Source organism: Natrix helvetica, assembly GCF_964273705.1.
Source record: "Natrix helvetica genome assembly, chromosome: 5".
Classification (NCBI taxonomy): Eukaryota; Metazoa; Chordata; class Lepidosauria; order Squamata; family Natricidae; genus Natrix; species Natrix helvetica.
Genome location: NC_138551.1, coordinates 119,260,562 through 119,284,129, shown reverse-complemented (window position 1 = coordinate 119,284,129; position 23,568 = coordinate 119,260,562). Strand labels below are relative to the sequence as shown.

General features: G+C 45.7%; 1 protein-coding gene across 1 annotated transcript in view; it reads right to left on the bottom strand.

Moving 5' to 3' along the window:
* LOC309393738 (gamma-aminobutyric acid type B receptor subunit 2-like) overlaps positions 1 to 23,568 on the bottom strand; it is a gene marked incomplete at its 3' end in the record, with an annotated part of 64,027 nt that overhangs the window by 18,587 nt on the left and 21,872 nt on the right. The gene's annotated exons all lie outside the window — the stretch shown is intronic.

Below are 23,568 nucleotides of genomic sequence, written 5' to 3'. Positions count from 1 at the left end.
ATGTTCCCCTTGTGGACAGAATTCGTCCTTTCCATTTAATACTTACGGGTTTGCCAGGACCCATTGAAGGAAAAGTCTGGATCATGGCAATTTTGGCAATATTTGTAATGAAAAAGACTGAAGTTTTCAAATATGTCCATAGTGTTTGGAGCTTTCCTCCTCAGGTGAAAAAAAGGCCTAAAGATGATGCCTTTGAACCCATATTCCTTGTGGAATTCAGGTTTCAAGATAAGTATTTTCTCTGCTCTTTTTCCAAGCACATCAGTTCTGTCAAAGGCCGGAGAGTTTGCCTCCAGAAAGCGCCGCTGGTGACACACAGGATATATAACGGCTTTCAGATGAAGAATGATGAGACCATTTATACCGTCGTTAAGGCTCTGGCCAACATCATGAATGCCGCATATTCCTCCCGATCTAGGAGGAAAAAGAAGGAGGGCGAAGAGAGGTTGGGGGCTCCAAGGCTGCAGCCATGGCAGGTATGGGGTCCCGACACGGATCCATCAATCAAGTTTCTTTGGAGAAGGAATCCAAGGGAGAAGGAGGGGAACCCTCTCAACCTCCTTGTGCTACAAAATGTGAACAGGTTTGGCCAATCTCAATTGCTCGGGACACAACGATCCAAAGAAACTGCACCATGATGGGGAAAATTGAAAACTATGCATATATTATATTATAAATTGGTGTAGGTAGAGGTTTGGAATTAGCATCATACATCTTTACATTTATAATTTTGAAGGAGACTGTGAGACCATATAGTCTAACTCCTCCTCTCTGCAGGAATCCCAGTGAAAGCTATTCTAATTGATGCCTGCTTGGTGTTCCCATTAACACTGTAGGGATGTGCAGGCTGAGCCCAAGAGCGGGGGGCTTAAGCGCATCATCGGTTCAGAATCGTTACATCCCCACAAAGAATCCAAGTCCAGCTCCTCATGGATTCCATTGACTCTTATCTAGCACCAACTTGGCTTGATTGTTAGTAGGTCAAGCTAAGGGAGCAGTTTGTGTAGAGGTAGCATGATGTGATCAACCTTTAGTGCTTTGAACTCAACTCCCTTTACTGGTTACTTGCACCAGACAAAGACAAACAATGGAGGGAAGACTGAACTTCTCTGCTTTCCTGAATTTCCTCTCTTGCAACCGAGTTCATTTTTCCATGTCCGACACTCTGGAATACCAGTAAACGGATCTTCTGTGTAACATCTGTCAGTTATGGGCAGAAAGTTGCATCTTCCCTTCTCCAATGAGGAACTTTTCCTAGTATGTCTAGTCTGTGGAAAAGAAGGATTTGGGGGGGGGGGCATGTTAGCCGTCTTCAGTACTTGGCATTTGACTTATTCTGTCCAGCATCAGAGGGCAGGGCAGGAAGTAATAGGTGGAAGCTTGTTAAAGAGAGGTCCAGTCAAGAAGGAAGGAGAAATTGTCTGACAGTGAGAACAATTAATCAATGGAGTAGCTTGCCTCCTGGTGTGGTGGATGCGGCATCAATGAAGGTTTTCCAAAAGAGTCTGGACAACCTTTTGACTGGCTCCTGCCTTGAGCACAGGGTTGGACTAGAAGACTTTCTGTTGGGAAAGAATATACAGGAATCTCCCACGTGGGTCTTCCATCGTTTTATGGCCTCTGAGGGCTTTTGTGTTGAAAGAGAGGAACTGACCATACCGGTAGTACCTTATTTTCTCTATTTACTACGCAGAAGGGAAAGCTAAAATGGAACATTATTTTAGAAGCAATATTTCATATTCCACCATCTCGGGAACCAATCTCAAAGCGGCTTCTTTCTCCCTCCCATCTCCAAACGAGCCTCTAAGGACCAGGGGTCTCATCCTTGGTCGGCCACGAAGCCTCTGAAAATATTGACTGTGATTTTGAAATATGTTTACTCCTTTTCACACATTTGGGTGCCTGGGAACCTTCCCCCATCCTGTGTTAATGTGTGAAGCAGGTCATCAGGCTAACCTGGCATCTGATTCATGCATTCTGTCATGGTACATTATGCCAACATAGCCGTTGTCTTTCATGAACCTGGATTAAGGGTGTTGTATGAACTCCCCTAGATTTACCACCAACCAGCTATTTGATGATGGTCAATGCAGTCTGTTTGCACACAGGATAGGAAACTCTTTATTGGATCTGCTTTTGGCTTCAGAGTTTTCTGCAACCCACTGAAATACATTGTTTAGCACATTGTGTGAACCAATTCCAGGTTTGGCATTCAGGCAATAGAGCTGGGATAATGGGAGAGAGACAGAAATGAACCTTTGTGGATGGAGGAAGTCAGAGATTTCCTGCAATGTCTGGACAAAGCTTGATAGAGACTTGCAGAGATCTCTCCTTGTGTCTTCAGAGGATCAACTGGGGACTTTGAGGCGCTTTCTCCTGCTTGGAGCCTCACAGATGTTTTTGGATGCTGGTTTCCAGAATTCCCAGTTAGGCCAGGCCTCAGGATACTGGGGTTGCTCACCACAGCAGAAAAGCTGGGTGTTTATGGAGCCAAATTTAAAAGGGGAATGTGGTTATTACCCTCACTGGGTTGGCTTCAGCTCTCTCTCCTGCCAAGTGTTGGGAGAAATAATGGATGCTGCTGCTTTCAATAGTCTTTTTCCAAGTCCTGTTTATGGATCTCTGTCCTGCCTGAACAGCCACAAGCTGCCTTCCCATGTGCACCTTCCAAATGTGTGGACTCCAGCTCCCATCATCCTCAGCCACAGCTTTGCAGTTAGCAAAGACAATTAGCAAATGGTAAAGATGGAGCATTAGAGAAGGTTGTTCTCGCCCATCCACCCTGATGTCATTTTTTACCGTATGCGCATGCGTGAAATGCTCTGCATGTGTGTGGCGGTGCACACTCACATTTGCGAACTGGTAGCAAAGATAAGTGAATACCACCCCTGCAGGGGAACATGGGATATGGGCAGTGGTGGGATTCAATTTTTTTTGCTACCGATTATGTGGGTGTGGCTTGGTGGGCGTGGTGTGACTTGCTGGGTGTGGCAGGGGAAGGTTACTATAAGATCTCCATTCCCACCTCACTCCAGGGGAAGGATACTGCAAAATCCCCATTCCCTCCCGGTCAGCTGGGACTCGGGAGGAAGAGAATACATGGGGGTGGGGCCAGTGAGAGGTGGTATTTATTGGTTTTCCAAACTACTCAAAATTTCCGCTACCAGTTCTCCAGAAATGGTCAGAACCTGCTGAATCCCACCTCTGGATATGGGCTTCTGCATTCCCAGGTCTCTGAAGATGGAAGTTGGATTTTGCAGATCAGCTTTCCATCTGCAGCAAGAGGATCCTGAGCTCCCCTTCCCTCCTTCCCTCCTTCCCTTCCTCACATGGGGTGAGAGGCAGCCTTGGTTTCTCCATTTCTCTTCACTTGGTTTTTTTCTAACTTCTTTCTGTGTTTCTGTCAGTGTTTTTTTTTTTTAAACTTTGCAAAGTTCTGGTAACTAGTTTTTCAGTAAAGTTGATTTTGTTCTTAGAAACTGGCTGCACTATTGCATCAGCCCTTTTGTGTGGTACCTTGAGCATTAACTTTCAAAATGAAGTAAATTTTGTTTCCTATTGGTAATAGCTGGCAGCTATTTCACATCTGTGGCATGCTCGGGCATTAACTGCCCCCTGGAGTTTTGTCTTTAACCTCACATTTCTTTTTGTCTTCAGCCACAGGTGCTGTGTATTCCCTCTGGGCTCAGTTTCAAGCATTGAGATCCCAAACTTCTCAATTCTAGATGATGGATTTAATTCCATCTCTGCCCCTCTTATTATGAATCACATGGGGATTATTTTGCTTTCATTTCCCTCCAGAGAATTCCCCAACAACCTTTGAGTCCAAGAACTGGTTGAATTCTCCAGGGATCCCTCCTGAGAGGGAGAATTATGATAAAAGTTTCAGCTCTGCTCTTTGGCCGAATACTCCAAGGGAGACTTTGGGCAGAGAAATATGTAGTTTAGGGACAGGCAGAGTCTGTGCTCTTGAATGTCTGTCTCTCTCCTTTCCAGATGAAGCTGGGTGTTTCTGTGTTTCAATCAGGAAAGACACTGGATCATATTCCACCTAGTGAGAGTCCTTTGAATTCTTCTAATTCTTCTTTAGAAACAGAAAAGGGATTCATTGATTCACCCCATGAATGATGGACCTCCTGCTTCTGCTTCTGATGCTGCTGGTGTCCCATCCAGTCTCTGGGAAGAGGAGAATGAAATGCCCACACAGTTTGGAGCACCAGGATGGAAACAATCCACAGAGGTTTTACAGCCCAGGAGACCATCTCATTGGGATAATCATCAGTGGAAAGGAAACATTGCATACAAACTTGCTTTTCAACGTGGCTCCTTCTCTTCAGTTGGTTTTCCATGATCTGTAAGTCATTCAGGGTGATAGAGTTGCACTCCCTCCATTCTAACACTCTCCTTCTTTTCTGTTTTTATTTTTCATTTATTCCTATATTGGGGATTATGTCTAATTTCCTGAATGATTTTGATTTCCATGGCTTCTCTCTTTTGTCTGATTTTGTGAAAGAAACTCAAATCGAAAAATAGGCCTGAAAAAAAAGCTGAAAGGGCTGCAGATAATTTTCCTCTCTCAGTTCAATCCTTAATTTATCACTTGAATAATTAATTTTATTTAAAGTAATACTTGGATTTCTAAACCGCCCCCTCTCCCAAAAGTGGTGGAACCAGTTGTAGTTGCTGTACCTCAGCCCATTTCCATAGTTGTATAACTGATCATTGCTTTTGGATCAATGCTGGCTTAAGGCTCAGTAGGCTTTTGGAGGCTTATATATTTTTTGTATTTGTTGCTGCCCATGATAATCATTTTTTTTTACAATAGGGATGCTTATGGTTTTCTAGATGCCTTAAGATTCATTTTCAACATTCAAACGGTCAACAAGAATTCCCAGCTGCTGCACAATCTCACACTTGGCTACAACATCCATGACAACCATTTGAGCACTTTCCACACTTCAGATGCTTTGCTGGACATTCTCTCCACTGGAGTAGCCAATGTCCCCAACTACGGCTGTGGAAGGAAGGAGAACCTTCTCGCTCTTTTTGATGGAGCTACAAGGGACATCTCCATCCAGATGTCAACATTAGGAGGCACCTACAAAGTCCCACAGGTTTGTGTGTGTTTTTCTCTCTCTGGTAAAGTGCGGGGAGGGTGGTGGTGGGTGAGCAATAGATGCAATCATGTCTTCTCCATGGAATTCAAGAGCTGCTTTTCTCCATATTAGCAAAAATGACAATATTTTACCCCATTACGTTCATGTTGAGATTAATCATAAAAGGACTGAAATACAGGCAAAACATTCCTTGGAGAAGACATTCTACCAACTATTTAAATGATCAAAAAATATCCCTGTTTGTTGGGGCCTCTATTGGCATCTTCATTTCCACATATAAATAATATCCAGTTGGATTGAAGTTGGTCCTTGTTTGAGAGGGAGGTTGGAGCTCAATGGAGCAATGAGAAGAAGGATTGATACTTACCAAGGAGGAAGGGAAGGATGCATATTTGAACCCTTGTTATTCTCTCTTCATATTGACAATTTATTTCAACTAATGAAGGATCCAAAAACACATCATACATAAATGTTATTTCTTTCTTTGCCAAAAATTACTAAATTAGTGGACCAGTGAAATGCAGTGCACATAGTTTCCAGTACTTGGATTTTAGAAAGGCTTTGACAAAGTAAAACACCATCTACTTCTTGGTAAGCTAAAAATATGTGGGATAAACAGCATCACCCCCAGATGGACTCAGCCTGTGGTCCTCAATGGAACTACATCTGCATGGAGGGAAAGAAGCAGTGGGGGACCCCAAGGTTCCATTTTAGGCCCAGTACTCTTCAACATCTTCATCAATGGTTTGGATGAGGGATAGATGGGGAACTCATCAAATTTACAGATGACACTAAACTGACCGGAATACCCAACAGCCCAGAAGATAGGCTCAAGATCCAGATGGATCTAGATGGACTTGAACCCTGGGCCTATCTAACAAAAGGAAATTCAGTATAGAGAAAAGTAAAGTAATACAATAGTAGAGTTGGAAGGGACCTTGGAGGTCTTCTAGTCCAACACTCTGCCTAGGCAGGAAACCCTATACCGTTTCAGACAAATGGCTATCCAACATCTTCTTAAAGATTTCCACAATTTCTGGAGGCAAGCTGTTCCACTGATTAATTGTTCTAACTGTCAGGAAATTTCTCCTCAGTTTTAAGTTGCTTCTCTTCTTGATTAGTTTCCACCCATTTCTTCTTGTTCTACCCTCAGGTGGCTTGGAAAATAGTTTGACTCCTTATTCTTTGTGGCAACCCCTGAGTCTTATACTTAGGCTAGAAAAACCAAATGTACAGGTACAGATGAGGTGAAACCTGGCTCAATAGCAGGAACTGTGAGAGGGATCTTGGAATCTTAGAGGACAATCTCTCAAATGTGAGCCAACAATGTGTGGCAGCAGCCAAAAAAAGCCACTGCAATCCTAGGCTGCATCAACAGAAGGATAGAATCCAAATCACGTGAAGTATTGGTACCATTTTATAATGCCTTGATAAAACCACCCTTGGAATAGTGCACTGATGGCGAATCATTTTGGCACCAAGTGCTCTTGTCAGGGATGCAATCTGGAAGAGGAGTTGGCCAGTGTGCATGTTGGTCCACCTGCAAGTCTCCTGCTCCTCCCCTCCCCCCAACTACTTTTCACTTAGCTTCTTAATGAGGCTTCTTTGTCTCAAGGAAGAGCAAATGGGGCCAGACAGAGACAGGCAATCCAAGTGTGTTTGGCAGAGAAAGCATACTTCAGCCAGGGCACCCAAACTGCTGCTAATGGTGTGGGCTGGAAGTGAGTGTGAATGGCCTGGCTCTCCAGTGCTTCCTGGGTCGGTTGGAGGCTTCCTTCAGCCTTCAAACAGTTGCAGGGCTTGTTTGGGGTTTTTTGCTTCCAGGTTGGTGCAGGAGGCTTTCCAGGGCCAAAATGGGGGGGAAAAAACACCTGTGCTTTCTGCACCCCATTTTGGCCCTGGAAAGCCTCCTGCACCAACCTGGAAGCAAAAAATAAAAACCCTGCAACTGTTTGAAGGCTGAAGGAAGCCTCCAACTCAGCCAGGAAGCACTGGGGGGGGGGGGGGCAGGCCATCCACACTCACTTCCAGCCCACCAGAGTTTCCTGTGCAATGTGACCCCCCCCCCCCCACTGCATACTCACACGTCCCCCGCCCTGGCCCTCCACAAAGGCCCCAAAACCAGCTGGCCAGCAGGAGGTGAGCCTGCATGTGGATGCTAGTGGAGCTGGGCTGGGGTGGCTGGCGTGCCAGGAGAGAAGGCTCTGCATGCCACAGGTTCCCCATTACGGCTCTAATCCTTTCAATTGCTTTTTCAGATCAATGATGTAACAGCTTCAGAGGCTCTGAGTGATAAAAGTCGATTCCCCTTTTTCCACTGGACGCTCCCCAAAGAAGGAATCCAGAACCCAGCAATTGTCCAGCTGCTGCTCCACTTCAGATGGACCCTGATTGGCCTCTTTGCTTCAGGCACAGAAAAGGGAGAGAATTTCATGAGGATTTTCCCTCCTATGCTTGTCAGGAATGGAATTTGTGTGGTTATATCACAACTGTTCTCAACAACTGGACATACAGCAGCCCTCAGGGATTCCCTCTCTAAGTGGAGACAAGTCAACGTCTTTGTTCACTTCATGGAATTTGATTCCCTTTTGGACAGAATTCTTCCTTTCCATGAAACACTTATGTGTCTGCTAGGACCCATTGAGGGGAAAGTCTGGATCCTCACAAATTTTGCAGTATATCAAATAAACAAGCGCAGACTTCTCAAATACATCCATAGTATTTGGAACTTTGGTTATCTGACTAAAGGAAGGCCAAAAGATTCTGCCTTTGAACTCTTTTTCTTTGTGGAAGTAAAGTTTCAATATCATTATTTTCATTGTTCTCTTCCAAAGAATGTCTTTTCTGTCAAAGGCCGCAGAAGATGCACCCAGAAAGCCCCACTGGAGACCCAGAGGAAAAGGGACAGAGGAAGGGCCCAAAATCGCTACCACCTTTACAATCTCATAAAGACTCTGGCCCAGGCCCTGAATGCCGCATATTCCTCCAGATTGAGGAGGGAAAGGAAGGAGGGAGAAAAGATCTTGGGGTCTCCAAGGCTGCAGCCATGGCAGGTATGGGGGTCCCGATATGGATCCATTAATCTTAGATCCTTTGGAGAAGGAATCCAGAGGAGAAGGAGGGGAACCATCTCAACAGATCTGGCCAATTTAATTATTCAGGGAATTAATGGTTCCAAAGAGTAGATTCCATGGCATTTTTATATTAAGCACTGCTAATTGGAAAATGCTGTAATTTTAAAAAAATAAATTCCTGTATATGTGGGTTTGTGATTAGCCTGGTGGAATTCCACCTTCCTTCCGTCCCCATTGCAGGTGGGTCTGTGTGCAGCTGGAGAGGCAGCTAAGCCCCCCTACTCTCCTCCAATGAAAGGGAGCCTGGCGTGGATCTGGATGCTTTATTGGGAGAAGAGGGCAGGTGAAACTGAGGAGATGCAAAGAGTAGAAATCAAATAGAAAGACGAGATAGGCAGCATTCACTAACAGCCAGCAAAGAAGCAGCTGGAACCTCCCCAGCGATGCTCCGTGTGAGGGAGGGAGGCCGTCTCCGGATGACCAGGGTTCTCGGTCACAACGGCTGCTTTCGTCTTCTCCAAAGGCTGACAGAAAATGGAGTCTGGCTTCAGACCTTATAGTGAGGCTTATCTGCCCCCGGCCACTAGGTGGGGCTAGAGCAACAACAGCACAACAGTTACCGTATTTTTCAGAATATAAGACACACCTTTTTCCCTCAAAAAAGAGGCTGAAATCGTCTTATACATCAAATACAGCATTTTTTGCCTCCCGAAGCCCCTCCCCCTTCTCCAAAATGGCCGTGCATACCCTGATGGAGGCTTTCAGAGAGCTTCTGGGGGCTGGGGAGGGCAGTAATGAGCAAAAAATGGACCATTTTTGCCCCCCCAACCCCCAGCAGCACTCTATAAGCCTCCATAAGGCTATGCATGGAATTTTTTTGACAAAAAACAGGCTTGTTTTTTTGAAAAACGGGCCATTTCTTCTCATTTTTGCCTCCCCCCCGGAACACTCTGCAAGCCCCCCTAAGGCTATTCATGACTTTTTTTTTAAAAAAAGGGGGAGCGGTTTCATAAAAACGGGCTATTTTGGGGAGGTTTGCAGAGTGTAAACATTTTTTTCCCCTCTTGGAAAGCTCTTTAACTGGTTGATGAGAATTACATTGATCAAGTGCTTTGCCAGCAGAAACAAAGTCTTAGGTGCTGCAGATTGTCAGCAATTTCCTTCTCCAGCACATGGATAAATACACCTGGAAACATCTACCTACCTACCTACTCTCTCTTTCTTTCTCCCTCCCTCCCTACTGTATTTCTATCTCTATCTCTTTTTATTTCTCTCTCTCTAACCCTACCTACCTACTGTATTTCTCTATCTCTATATCCCTTTAACTACCTCCCTACCTAACTACTCTCTCTCTCTCCCTACCTACCTACTGTATTTCTCCCTCTTTCTCTCCCTCTACCTACCTACCTACTTACCTACTTTTAAAAAATGCCTCTTCAAAACCTTGGTGTGTCTTATACTCAGGTGCATCTTATATTCCGAAAAATACGGTACATGTTGTGGCATGACAACCTTTATAAATTTGGAGGAAACCCTGAGACCATCTAGCCCAACCCCTCCTCTCTGCAGGAATCCCGGTTCAAGCTTCTCTGACTGATGGCTGCTCAGTCTTCGTTCTCAGACAATCCATAAAGAGGAGACTGAACTTCTCTGCTTTATTGGCTCAGCTCTAAAACAGCTCATCCTTTTATCATATTTTTTCTCTCATTCAGTTAAAATCTCCTCTCTTGTAACTGAATTCACTTTTTCCATGTCTGACACTCTGGAATAAGAGTGAGCGGATCTTACACTCATGTGTAGCAGGAGTCAGTTATTGGAAGAGGGTTGTATCCAGCGGTGGGATTCAAATCTTTTTACTACTGGTTCTGTGGGCATGGCTTGGTGGTCTTGTGACTGGGTGGGTGTGGCTTGGTGGTCATGTGACTGGGTGGGCATGGCTTGGTGGTCATGTGACTGGGTGGGCATGGCTTGGTGGTCATGTGACCGGGTGGGCGTGGCTTGGTGGTCATGTGATTGGGTGGGCGTGGCCAACTTGACATCACTCACGTCAAGTGGTACCTTGCCTGGCCTCTCCTTGCCTCAACAAGATACAATTTCCCTGTCTATTTATTTACTACTAATGAACATCCAAAATACACAATTTAATCTTATGTATATATGCCATATGTGTACATACATATTACAAGGTATAATGTGTGTATAGGCACACAAAAAGATACATTACCTACTTTATACACTGTATGTGTATGTACACACATACACACACACACACACACACACACACACACACAGAGCTATTCTAAAACTTAACACATTCAACCTCACTTATTGTGTTTGGAAAAACACACCCAGAGTCCACTTTCTGCCACACATTTAACTATCACTTCTGCACATTAGAACATTACTCAGGCCTTCAGATGTTCTTCCCTAGCCTGCGCATGACTGTTAGAGCCAGGAGATGTCATGGATTGAGTAAAATGTGGCAAAGCTCACTTAACAACGCTCTTGCTTAGCAACCATAATGTTGGGTTCAATTGTCATAAGTCAAGGACTGTCTCTGCCTTCCTCTGCATGGCAGCCTTGTCCTAGTAAACTCCTTCCCTTTTCTGGCAATTTTCCTCTCTGTTAGAGGCACCAAAATAATCCAGAGGATATAAGGTCTCCAGCTGGAACAGGGGGTTGGACTAGATGGCTTCCAAGGTCCCTTCTGACCCTACTAGAGCAGGGCTTGGACTAGGAAATGACGTCCAAGATCCCTTCCAGCCCTTTCAAACATTGTTGTGCTGTTTGAAAGAGTCTCCTGAAGCCATGGTTTGTGTCCTTCCTTCCTCTCATTTTCTCTTTCCCTCCCTCCCTCCCTCCATGTATCTATTGACTCATCCATCCAACTATATCTCATTCACTTCCTCCTCCCTCCCTCTCTTTCTTTCTTTCCCTTCCTTCCATAACTCCCTCTTTCTTTCTTTCTCTCCCTCCTTTCCTTTCCTTTCCTTTCCTTTTCTTTCTTCTTACTTTTCTTTTGTCTCTCTCTTTCTCTCTCTTTCTATCCCTTCCTTTCCTCCTTCCAAAGCTAGGAGATCCACCTGAAACAAAAACTCCTTTAGATGAAACCACCCATTTTACACACACACACACATGCACACACTCTTCCAACCAGCTCTGCGCCTCACCTCATTGTTTGATTTTAGTGGTGGGCTGGTGGCCGAAGTCCTTTCCAAGCCCGGCAGCATCGCTCGCATCCCAGGAAAGCCCGGCTGATTAACTTATTGGGACGCACTTCGATCGGTGCCTCTTCTGCGCAGGCAAGCTTCTCTCTCTGGAGCAGGCAGAGAAGGGGGACTTTCAGGGATAAGAGTGTGTGTGTCTGTGTGTGTGTGTGAGAGAGAGAGGGGGGGGAAGTAAAAAGAAAAAATTAGAGTGAGGAATCAGAAGCTTTTCAATCTTGTGGGCCGCCTGGAAGGAGGCAGAAATGGAGCGAGGGCCTCTCCCTGTTTCCTCTGGATCTCCCTCCCTCTTCCCCAAGTTTTTCTTTCCTCCCATCCATTCTCTCCCACTCTCCTGAGAGCAAGGAGGCGCTGCTTTTCCTGGGAGTTTTCTGGGCTCTGGAAGGGGCAGAAGGGGGGGAGGGTTGGGTTCCCCAGAACTTCTTTGGGAGAAGCGTCATTCTGAGCTCCATGTTGGGGGGCGTGTGTGTGGGGTGTCCACTGAGGGGCTTTTAGTCGGAGGCGCCTCTGGCCAGGGGGGAAATTGGAGTGGCTCGGGTGAGCCAGGAGGGACGATTGAAATCTGTTGGCTGAGATGGTCAATCCCCCCCTCCTGGTTGGACCTGGCCGAACTTTCCTCACTCCCACTGGTCACCGCAGAGTTGCTGCAGCCTCTCCCACAACACGCTGCCTAGTTATGGGCCCAGCCTGCTCTTCCCTGCAGTATTCGGGGGGGGGGGGTGCTCTGTTTGGCGGTATAATTTGGCTGTAGAAACGCAAAGGGGTGGGCAGCTTTGGAGGGCCTGTTCACCCTTCCCCTTTTCCTCTCAGCCCTACAATACCAGAAATCTCCCCCCCTCCAAGCAGCAACTGAGACTGTGCAGGGGGGAGGAGGGGGGCAGGAGAAGAAGATCTGAAAGATCCCAATTCTGCAGCAAGAGGAGTTTCTGCAATGGGGAGGGGAAGGGGGTAGCCCCAGCTTCCAAAGGCCTTTTAGCCATAATTGCCCTCAGAGCAGATGTTGGGGAGGGGGTCAAGGAGGAAAGGGGTCCCCTGACTCTCCCTCAGACCCCAAGGAAGGAAGGAAGGAAGGAAGGAAGGAAGGAAGGAAGGAAGGAAGGAAGGAAGGAAGGAAGGAAGGAAGGAAGGAAGGAGGAAGGAAGGGAGGGGAGGGGAGGGGAGGGGGAGGGAAAGGAAAGGATGAAAAATGGAGGGAATGGGAACGGAAGGAAAAAGGGAAAGAGAAAGGAAAGGAAAGAGGGAAAAGGTGAAGAATGGCCGCTGCTGGAGTGGTTAGGAGCAGCCTGAGGAGGGCATTCGGAAGCAGACCAAGACGAGCAGGAGGCCACGGCAAAGACAGGCAAACAGGCTGGGCTGCGTGGCCACGTGGTCGAGGCAAGGGAGCAAAACAGCAACTGCAGCAATGACTCTAAGGCACCAGCCAAGTCCTGTGAGGCAAGGAGTGGTGGGGAGAGACGTGGCCAAGCAGAATTTTTACTATCCGTTCACTCGAACCGGGCCGGACCATCTGAATCCCATCACTGGCTGTATCCTCCCTTCTCCAACCGAGAGATTGTTTCAATTGGAAAAGGGGCTCCCAGACTCCTCTTGATCTTCAGCTCTTCTCCTTGTTGTCTTTCCTCAAGGCTAAGAACAACTCCTTTGATCTCTTCCTTGGCTTCATTGTCTTTCCCTGAAGTTCACGTAGATTTTGTGCAAATTCTCCTCCACGTGTGATGCCTGCAAGGAGACCTGGTCCTTGAGTTGGGGTCTCCCCAAACCAGAACATTCACTTCCTGAGATTCTTATGGCTGCATTTGCCTTCTTTCCATGGACATCTCCCTGCTGACTCAGATTCTGTTTCCAGTTAACTACGATTTTAAGATCATTTTCACAAACATACATATCCAATATGGTATCCTTCATGTTTCTTCCAGTCCATCATTAATGTTCTTATATGAGACTCTATTGTTAGTCAAGTCCTAGTAGATAAAAATCAGATACTTTTCTACTGCTTTTTACTTATGAATCCTTCTCTGTGTGCTAATCATAAATATTGTTTCTCGAAACTTGATATTCCTCTTATAAAATTTTATTTTATTCAAAAAGGTAAAATACAAGTTTTGGAAAATAAAACTATTACAAAACAAAAGAAAATTAGATAAAACATTAAAAACAGACAAAGACATGCATCTTGTCTCCCCAATTGAATACAATATAGCAATAATAGTTTCTCCCACTTGCAAAATAGGCCCACAATTATAAACTATATTACTGGACAATCCAACAATAAAGTTAAATTTCAAAACTTCAGAATTGTCTGTTATCTGCTATTGTATTTAACTCACAGAAAATTTCTACCACAGACCAACACAATCAATACCTCTGACCCGTCCATAATCTGTCCAGGGTTAAATATCTTTGTTTGATTCTTATAATAAAAATACATTTCCTTAAAATTTTAATTAGAATCTTTCCCAACAACTGCTTTCCATTCCCCAAAGTCATAGGACCTCCTGTAAATGGAAAAACAACGGCTCTTAAGACGTGTTTTCCAGTTAAATATGACAAGTCCATTCCCCAATCTCCCTCAATCTTCTTGAAAGAATCCATTTCATCAGTCATCCATTCGGTCCACTTTAAGTCTTCAGGGTCCAAGGCCTCTCCAGCCATCTCCAAGCAGCCTGCCTTCAAACCAGACTCCTCCTTCAGGGATGCCAGCAGCAAATTAAGTTCCAGTCCATCCATCCAATCCATCCGATTCAACAATTGTTGCTTGCTTCTGATTATCGCCTTTAAGTTGATTTAAAACCATTGTTATTTTATCAAACTTTTAAAATGAAGTTTCAAATAAGGCTTCTAAGTTGAAAGACTTTATATTCTTTAAATCACATCAAATTAGCTTACTCTAAGATCCTATTAATTACCGTATTAATGACAACATAGAATAATTGATGACCAAAGGCAAATTTGTATCCATCACCTTTAGGTGTCATAAGAAAGATTAAAAAGGGTAAAATATTATTTGAGTATCATTTTGAAGACAGTTTTCATCCACTTAGTTATCATACCATCCACCCCTCAGGTTTCTAATCCTATCGCAAAATTATTTCTGAGTCCTTTACTGAAATCCAGTTCTATCACCAGAGTCCCCATAATCTATTTAGGAAGTGTAATGATGTGTGAGAATGATTTTTGGGATGAGGGGAAGAGAGGCTGCCTAGGGAAGGATCAGATAAGAGGGGAGAATCCTGCAGCTGCATAATGGGAGAGAAAGAAACTCAGGATCCTCACTAACTTTTCAGACTGAGAAAAGAGCTGGTGGGAGATTTGTTCTTTCAGATCTGCAAAAAAATTTTTTAATATGGTATTTACAATCAAGTAGAATTAGCACATTTAGAGATGTTTTCCATCAGGATGACCAGGGAGAAGATTAGCCTGACAACTTTCTTCTTGATCAACCCATGCTTTCTGGGAATCTACCTGTTGTTTTCAAAGAGTTTATGGATCATCTTTTATTTCTCTGTTCATTTTATTTGCCATTTGCTCTAGAATGTTCCCTATAATTGACCAATTGTGTCGATCATATTTTCTTTATATTTTGTCACTGAATGATTGACAAATTTTTCTCAAACTTTTTCATTCACTTATGAAGATAATGGCAGTATTTGTATCCTATTTAACCATATTTGGAGATTAGACAATTGTAGAAGAAAGATTCAATGTGGGATAAGAAACAGAGTTTTCTGCTTTTCAAATTCCTGGATGTTCCCATTCTAGTTTCATCCCTTTCTGGAGAAGAATGAATTTTGGAATATTTCCCATTATAAACTATACTTTGACCAAAATGGAGAGATAAAAGCAGATCTGTACATTTCGGGCTACTTGGTTCTCCCCAAGAAGGATGTTGTGGAAAAGACTCTGGCATATTTTAAAAGACAGAGACTTTCTATCAAAGAAGATGTTCTTTCACGGCTAAAGTTGCTCAATAAGGTGAGATAAATTTTGGTGTCTTTTCTGTTTTCCAAAGTCTGAGGTCCCATTTCAAGTGGGCAAAGCCTAGAGTCTCCAGGGTGGTTGGCCTTCCATGCCAGTTGGTGTTATCTGATTGTAGTTCTTCAACAGACGGGACCTATAGTAAGTGGAGGAGCTTTGCCATGTTTTATGGAAATCTTTCAAGATCCTACTGATCAAGGGTTTCTTTCTTCATCACAGTTTTATTCTTTATTGAAAAATCTAATGGAATAGAAATTTCTGAAATCTTTTACAATGGATGTTATTCTCAGTTTTAATATGAATATATTATCATATGTAAATCTTTTTTCAATTCCATCTCTGCTGACTTTATTAAGTAGAAAAGTACTTTATTGTAATGTTAAATGCCAAAAGCAAAAGGGAGGAACTAAATGAAGAATCTGCCAGTAGTTAGTTATACCTCCTGCATCTTCTTAGTAGTAGTCAGGTATTTCATATTTACTTACATGAAGACCAGAGGCTATTTGGCTCATGTCAGTGTCTACCTCTATTTTCCATGAATGTTGACTACTAACACATTTTCTTTGGCATTCCTCATTTTTCTGCTCAGTCCCTGCCTCAGTCCAAATGTGTGGAAAGTTGTCATCCTGGATTTGTCAAGAGGGCTCGAGAAGGAGAGCCAGTTTGCTGCTATGACTGCGTTCCTTGTCCGGAGGGGACCTTCTCCACTCAGGAAGGTGGGTCACACTGAGGAAAATGGGAGGCTTTGTGGAACTGGATCCATCCAGAACATTTTCATGAAAGTGCAAGTTAAAAGACACAAGCTCGCCTTTTTTTAATTTTTAATATGAACAATTTCTTATTTAAAAGGAAGTAAATCAAAAAGTCTTTGAAGGAGGGGCTGGGAGGAGATGGGAGGAGGGGGTGGCCGACTTGGCAAGCTTTACTAATAGCAGAGGAAACATCTTTCCTGCTTTCTAGTCTGGATATGTGCTGCTAAATTCTCCTTTCTAGGAAGATCTGAATTCTTTGAAACTTGATGAATTGTTTTAGGTCCACCTTCTGAAAGACCTTGCAATTCACTGTATATTGGATCCTCCCCTTGAGGATCACTGAAAAGATGTCACTGGTCCAAAATGTGGTGCTTTGGATAGTTATGGGGGCAACTCATTGCACAAATATTCTGCCAATCATGTAGATCAATCAATCAATCAATCAATCAATCAGAGCAGAGCTGGAAAGGACCTTGGAGGTCTTTAGTGCTACCCCCTGCTCAAGCAGCAGACCTGATAGCATTTCAGACAAGTGACTGTCCAGTCTCTTCTTAAAAACATCCAATGTTGAAGCACCCACAACTTCTGGAGGCCAGCTGTTCCACTGTTGTCACTGTTAGGAAATTTCTCCTGAATTCCATATAGCTTCCAGCGGTTACAAGATACTGTAGGTATCCTCTAAGTCCAGTATATTAATTGCCATGTGGAAGGACTCTAAATATTTGTATAAAAAAGATTATATGATTCATTATTAACCCGTAATAATGTAGCTTCCTATGAATTACATTACACATTACACCAGAAATAATTAACGCCCTAGGACAGTGATGGCGAACCTTTTTTTAACAGCATGCCAGAATTGCACGCGTGTGCGCTATTGCACGCACCCGCGTGCCCACTCAATTTCCCACCCAACTGCGCATGTGCAGGTGACCCCCGCGCATGCGCATGCAACCACTCTCCAGGCTCCGGAGGCTTTCCTGAAGCCAGGGGAAGGCGCAAGCTGCCTCCCCTGCCCCCCTAGAGGCCCTCTGGAAGTCAGAAACGAATCGGTTCCGAACTTCCAGTTGGCCAGTTGGGGCTGTTTTTTGCCCTCTCCAGCCTTCGGAGGCTTTCCTGAAGCCATGTCCGAGTTCTGGTGGGCTGGAGGAGGCTGTTTCTGCTTCAGGAGATGGTGCTTGTGAGCCTCGGGGCTCCTGGGCGGCCCATGTGCGCAGGGCACTAGGCTGACTCCGGTTGCAAAATGTCAGAAAATTCCCCATTTTGCAAGGCGGCTCTCAAAGAGAATGAAGCGGGCGCGGGTGCTTCTTCCATTCTTACAATGAGTAGTAAGGGAAGTGAGTGCCGGCCAATATCCCTGCCTCCTTCCTCCGAGAGCTCGCATGGCAGCGGTCACACACGCACACAAACACACAGACGCACACTCACACAAACAATGCGCGAGGGAGAGGGAGAGGCTGGCAAAGAAGCCTTGGATTCCCCATTGCAGCGGTTCTCGGGGGAAGGAGGCAAGGGTAGTGGCCGGTGCTCGCTTCCAAAGGCTTCTTTGCTAGCTGCCCTTACACACACACAAACACACACACACAGAGACAAAAGGCTAGCAAAGAACCCTTGGGAAGCGAGTGCCCACCAGTAACCCTGCCTCCTTCCCCCGACAGCCGCTGCAATGGGGAATCCAAGGCTTCTTTGCCAGCATCTCCCTCTCCGCCACGGCTGATTCCTTCTCTTTGAGAGCCACCTTGCAAAACGGGGTGTTTTCTGACATTTTGCAAAGCAGCTCTCAAAGAGAAGGAACCGACCACCAGCGCTACTCAGGGAACTCGGCCTGGGGAGTCTGGAGTTCCAGGGGGAAGGAAACTCCGTCGCGGCCCACTCCCCACGTGAGGGGTTCCCCCCATCCACCCACGGCTTCTGCCTCTTGCTCCGCTTCCTTGCTAGCGGTAAGCGGCACCATGGCCGAGGAGCAGGCAGGTGGCTGGGTGGGAAGTCAGTGGGCTGCTTTGGAGCCTGAAGCCCCACGGAGCTGGCATGAGAGGCATGTGGGCCTGAGTGGAAGGAGGCATCTTCCTCCAGTGGGGGCGGGGGCTCTGCCTTTGCAGAAAGGGAGCGGGTGCATGTGCAGCAGCCCCAGGCCGCAGCATCGATGCTGCCGCCTCTCTCAGCCCCATCACAGCGTCTGCGTTTTCACCAAGGGCCGCCCACTGGCCTGGCTAGACGCTGATCTCAGAAGACTAGCGGGCATAGGGATCTGCTGGTAAGACCATGTGGAAGGCAGGGAAGCATGGCAGGGCCGTGGGGAAGGGGTAGCTAGCTAAGCCACGACTCACAGTCTTCCCTAGCATGGGCACAGCTCTTCAGGCAGGCAAGCTGCAGAGTACAGACTGGGTGGGGCAGGACAAGCGAGCTGTGACCCGGTAACCGGTTCGGGGGCGAAAAGGCCTCCCATGGCCCTCCAGAAATATGAAAAACCAGCTAGCTGGCACGCGCATACGAGTCAGAGCTGACGTCTGGTGTGCCACTCAATATGGCTCCACGTGCCACCTGTAGCACGGGTGCCATAGGTTCGCCATCACAGCCTTAGGACTTTCCTCAACTTTATATACCTAGCTACTTTTTTAAAAAGTACATCCTTCTTATGCTTTTTTTAATGAAAAATAAAAGGAACGAAATATTAAAGAAAATTGATTTTTGGCTTCTCAGTTGCAGAAAAATGTACCAAGTGTCCAGATGACAAATATCCAAATGAGGCCAGAGTCCAATGTATCCCCAAAGTTATAACCTTCCTGTCTTATGAAGAACATCTGGGCATCATCCTGGTCTCATTTGCCCTGCTCTTATTCCTAACTATAGTGCTTGTTTTAATTATCTTCATTAAATATGGAGAAACTCCCCTTGTCAAAGCCAACAACCGGGACCTCTCCTACATCCTCCTAGTCTCCCTCCTGCTTTGCTTCTTGTTTCCTTCTCTCTTCATTGGTCAACCAAGGACAACCACCTGCCTTCTCCGACAAACGGTCTTCAGCATCATCTTCTCAATTGCTGTTTCTTCTCTCTTGGCCAAAACCATCACGGTGGTGCTGGCTTTCCTGGCCACAAAACCAGGAAATCGGGTGAAGAGATGGTTGGGGAAGAGCTTGGCCAACTCCATCATCCTGTCTTCTTCTGCTGTCCAAATTATCATCTGCTCCATCTGGCTGGGAGTTTCTCCCCCCTTCCCTGACTCTGACCTCCACTCCCAGCCTGGAGAGATCATTCTGCAATGCAACGAAGGGGCCGTTGTCATGTTCTACGTCACCCTCAGCTACATGGGCTTCCTGGCTGCCATCTGATTCACGGTGGCTTTCCTGGCCAGGAATCTGCCTGGGGCCTTCAACGAAGCCAAGCTGATCACCTTCAGCATGCTGGTCTTCTGCAGTGTCTGGGTGACTTTTGTGCCCACCTACCTGAGCACCAAAGGGAAATACATGGTGGCTGTTCAGGTCTTCTCCATCCTGGCCTCCAGTGCTGGTCTGCTGGGCTGCATCTTCATCCCCAAGTGCTACATTATCCTTCTGAGGCCAGACCTGAACACAAAGGAGCATCTCACAACCAGAACAAATGTAAAAACATGAGATATAACACCATTATGATATTGGAAGAATTGTTAAAGTTTATCTTATTTGAAAGGAGATATTCTTTCCATTTAGATAGTATGCAGGAATCAAAGAAAATATTTATATGTTTCAAAATAGGAAATTATTGAGTTGTTCTAGCTCCCTTCCCTTTCAACTTAATAAACCTTGCTGAAAATCATTCAGAGGAATTTGCTGTTCAGCAACAGCTACTGAATTTGACACCTTTAAAAATAATTCAGGCACTTGTTCCTGCAGCTAAAAGTGTTTGTGTGTGTGTGTGTGTGTGTGTGTGTGTGTGTGTGTGGGTGAGAGAGAGAGAGAGAGAGAGAGAGAGAGAGAGAGAGAGAGAGAGAGAGAGAGAGAGAGAGAGAGCTATCAGAAATTCTTCATATATGCAAGATATAAAGTTTTATGCAGCAGTTTCAGTAAAGGACACCCAGAGAGAGAAAGCAGGAAAAGAGTTCAGGAGGAAGCTGTGGGAACCAAAAACCAGAGAATTAAAATAGCGGTTTTCACACCCTTTAATTTCCCACTCTACAATTTCTACCAAAAGCATTTTCTCTGCTCCTCTTCCAAGCTTGTCTTGTTTGTGAAGGGCTGGAGAAGATGCCCAGAGAAAGGGGACCTTGAGAGTCTCCCCAGAAGGAGGTTGGAGGGATCCTGTCTAAAGGCAGCTGCATCATTGACCAGGTCACAAACCTTCAATGCTGCATAATATCCATCCAGGTCCAAGAAGGGGCTGAATTAGGGAGTGGGGGACTTTGGGGTTTCTAGGACGAGGCACGCATGGAAGCTCTTCTGCTCCCCATCACACAGATTGCTGATCAGTTGGTAATCAATGTTTAGGTCTATGAATGGCTCCTAATTGGGAATAGGATCCCTTTGCAATTTCATTTTAAGGAGGTAAGAAAAGATCTGATGGACCAGAAGAAGGTCAGTCTAAGATTCACAGGGGCCACACAGAGGCCTCTGGTTCTCCCATAAGCAGAAGAAGGCAGAGACTTATGGCTTTGCTCAACATGGAACAGACATTTTTGCACAATTTCACTTTCTTCCATCACACACCACAATATTAGGCACTCGGACATCTCACACTCTAGGAATCCCCAATTCTGCTATCCCAAATTAATCTGAGAAAATATTTCCAACTTTCACAGCCCCATTCAATAAGAACTAAGGTGGGACTGGAACTCAGGAGTCTCCTGGTGATTGGCCCAAAGTCCCCCAGGAAGTTTTCATGCCTAAGGGAGGATTAGAACTCGAGTCCCCTGGTGATTGGCTCCAAGTCGCCCCTTTGGTTTTTATTTGAAGGTAAATAAATGTAAAAACATGAGATATTACACCATTATGATATTGGAAGAATTGTTAATGTTTCTTTTATTTGAAAGGAAATATTCTTTCCACTTAGATAGTAGGCAGGAGCCAAAGAAAATCAAATATACTTGTTTCAGAATGGGAAATGATTGAATAGCTGTACTTCTTGTATCTCCCTATTCAACCCAATAAATCTTGCTAAAGAGAACTCTGTGAAAGTCATTCAGAGGAATGTAATAGTCAGCAACTACCAATGAACCAGACATCTTATGAAAAATAATTGAGGCACTTGTTCCTACTGACAGAAACTAAAAGTTTGTGTATGTATGAGAGAGACTAAGATCCTAAGAGGTAAGATGGGAGTTGTAGGATCCCTGCTCTAACCGTGTTGTTGGATCATCTCCATGAGAAGCCTTGGAATGGCAGAATGACCTGGAATGCAGGGATTGACCTGCTCTCCATCACTATTATGTCCTTCTTTCTTGATTTCCTGATAAAACCCCTTTCACAGAAAGCATCGACCGGAACAGCTGTCTGAGGTTTCACTTTGGGTTTGTTATTATTTAAGTATCTACCTTTGAGAAATCCCCACTCTATTTTTTTCCTTCCTCATCCAGAGAATGAAAAGAGCAACAACTAACACTATTCCGGCCCTTTAATTTCCCACTCTATAATTTGTCCATAAAGCCTTTCCCTGCGTTCAATGCTGCCTATTCATCCAGGTCAAGAAGGGGAGGGGGAGTAATGGGGATGGGGGGGGGCACATCCAGGATTCTAGCAAGAGGCACCCATGGAGAGTCTTCTGCTTTCCAACCACAGAGATTGTGGGTGGATCAGGAGTCAGCCTGGGGTTTCAGAATGGCTTCTGATTGTCACTCAGATCACTTTGCAAATTCCATTTTAAGCCAGTAGAAAAGGTTTGATGGATTAGATTGAGGTCAGTCTAAAATCCACGCTGACCCCCAGATATCTCTGGTCTGCCCACAAGCGGGAGGGGGGAGGGACGTATCACTTGGCCCAACATGGAACCAGGTAGGGGTGGAATTCAGACAGTTCCCACGGGTTCCCTAAAGTGGGTTCTTAATTGTATGAGCTGTTCGGCCAACTGGCTGAATTGTCTTGGCCTGCCCCCCAACCCCCTCCTGAGGGGGTGTATCCCCCCCCCCCATGAGAAAGCGACCTGTCTGAAGATCCCATGGACCTCTTTGGCTCAGGCAGTCCAGTTCCCCGGTGGCTCTCTCTCTATGCAAAGGGAAGGAATCACAGAAACTCTGCAGAGCCCAGAAGGGGGCTTCCTTGAACTTCGGGTTTGGGAGGGTCCAGAAAGGAGGAGGACCAATGGGAATTCTCCCTTCTGCAGCAGCATCGGTCTCCAGGCAGAGTCTCCCTCTACTTCACCCAGTGCAGGAGAGCCTTCCAAGCAGAGAAGAAGCCCCAGTAGGTTCTTCAGGCCGAGATCCCCACTCCCACTTTTCCCGCCTCTCCCTCTCCGCAGAATTGGCTTGCCTCCTTCAGCTGAAGCCCCAACGGACTCTGCCCAGAGACCGATAACACTCAAGAAAGGAGAATTCTCATTGGTGCTGCCGCTAGTTCTGGCCCGGCCCTCCCACCTCCGAAATCGGAGACAAAAGCTCCACACACCTTCTAGATTCCTCCTCTGGAGCTGGAAGCATCAGGCCGGGGCATACACGAAAGCGCTGCCGAGCCCAGAACGGACCTTCACACGACACAATGCCTGAGAAACACGGGATGTGCAGAGAAATGCAGGCTATAACCAGCGAATAGTGTTTCCCAGAATCCGGTGAAGCCCCAGCGGACCAATACAAATTCTCCCTTCTGTAGCGTCATCAGTCTCCGGGCACAATCGGGGTTGAGGGGTGGGAAATCGGAAGGGGCTGCTTCGTCCGGACATTCTGAGCAGGAGAGATGCTGTTTGAAGGAAGGAAATGGCGTTTTTCTTCGGTGAAGTGAAGCGGCGCCTTTCCCAAGAGAGCCCAGCGGAGGTTTCCCCGGGAAGGGGTGGGTGGGTGGAAGCTGGGGAGAGGATCCAGCAGGATTACATCCCTGAGGATCCTCTCCGCCTCTTCCTGGTTTACCTGAGGGCTTTCCGTAGCTTGCTTTCAGATTGGGGGGTTTCTGTGACCCCCAGGTCTTCCCTGGCTATGGGGTCCGCCTCCCCTCTTCTAATCCAGCACAGCGCCTCTTCTATGCATTCTTTCCAGAGTCTCAATATCTTTTTATAGTGTGGTGACCAAAACTGGATGAAGTACTCTAGGTGTGGTCTTACTTGGGCTTTACAGAGTGGTATTACTACCTCTCTTGATCTTGATTGTATCCCTCTGTTAATGCAACTTAGGATTGCATTGGCTTTTTTGCCTGCTGCCGCACACTGTTGGCTTATATTTAATTGATTCTCCACTAAGACTCCAGGATTCCTCTCATAGTTACTACTATTAAGCCTGGTTTCACCCAGTCTATATGTGTACCTTTGGCTTTTC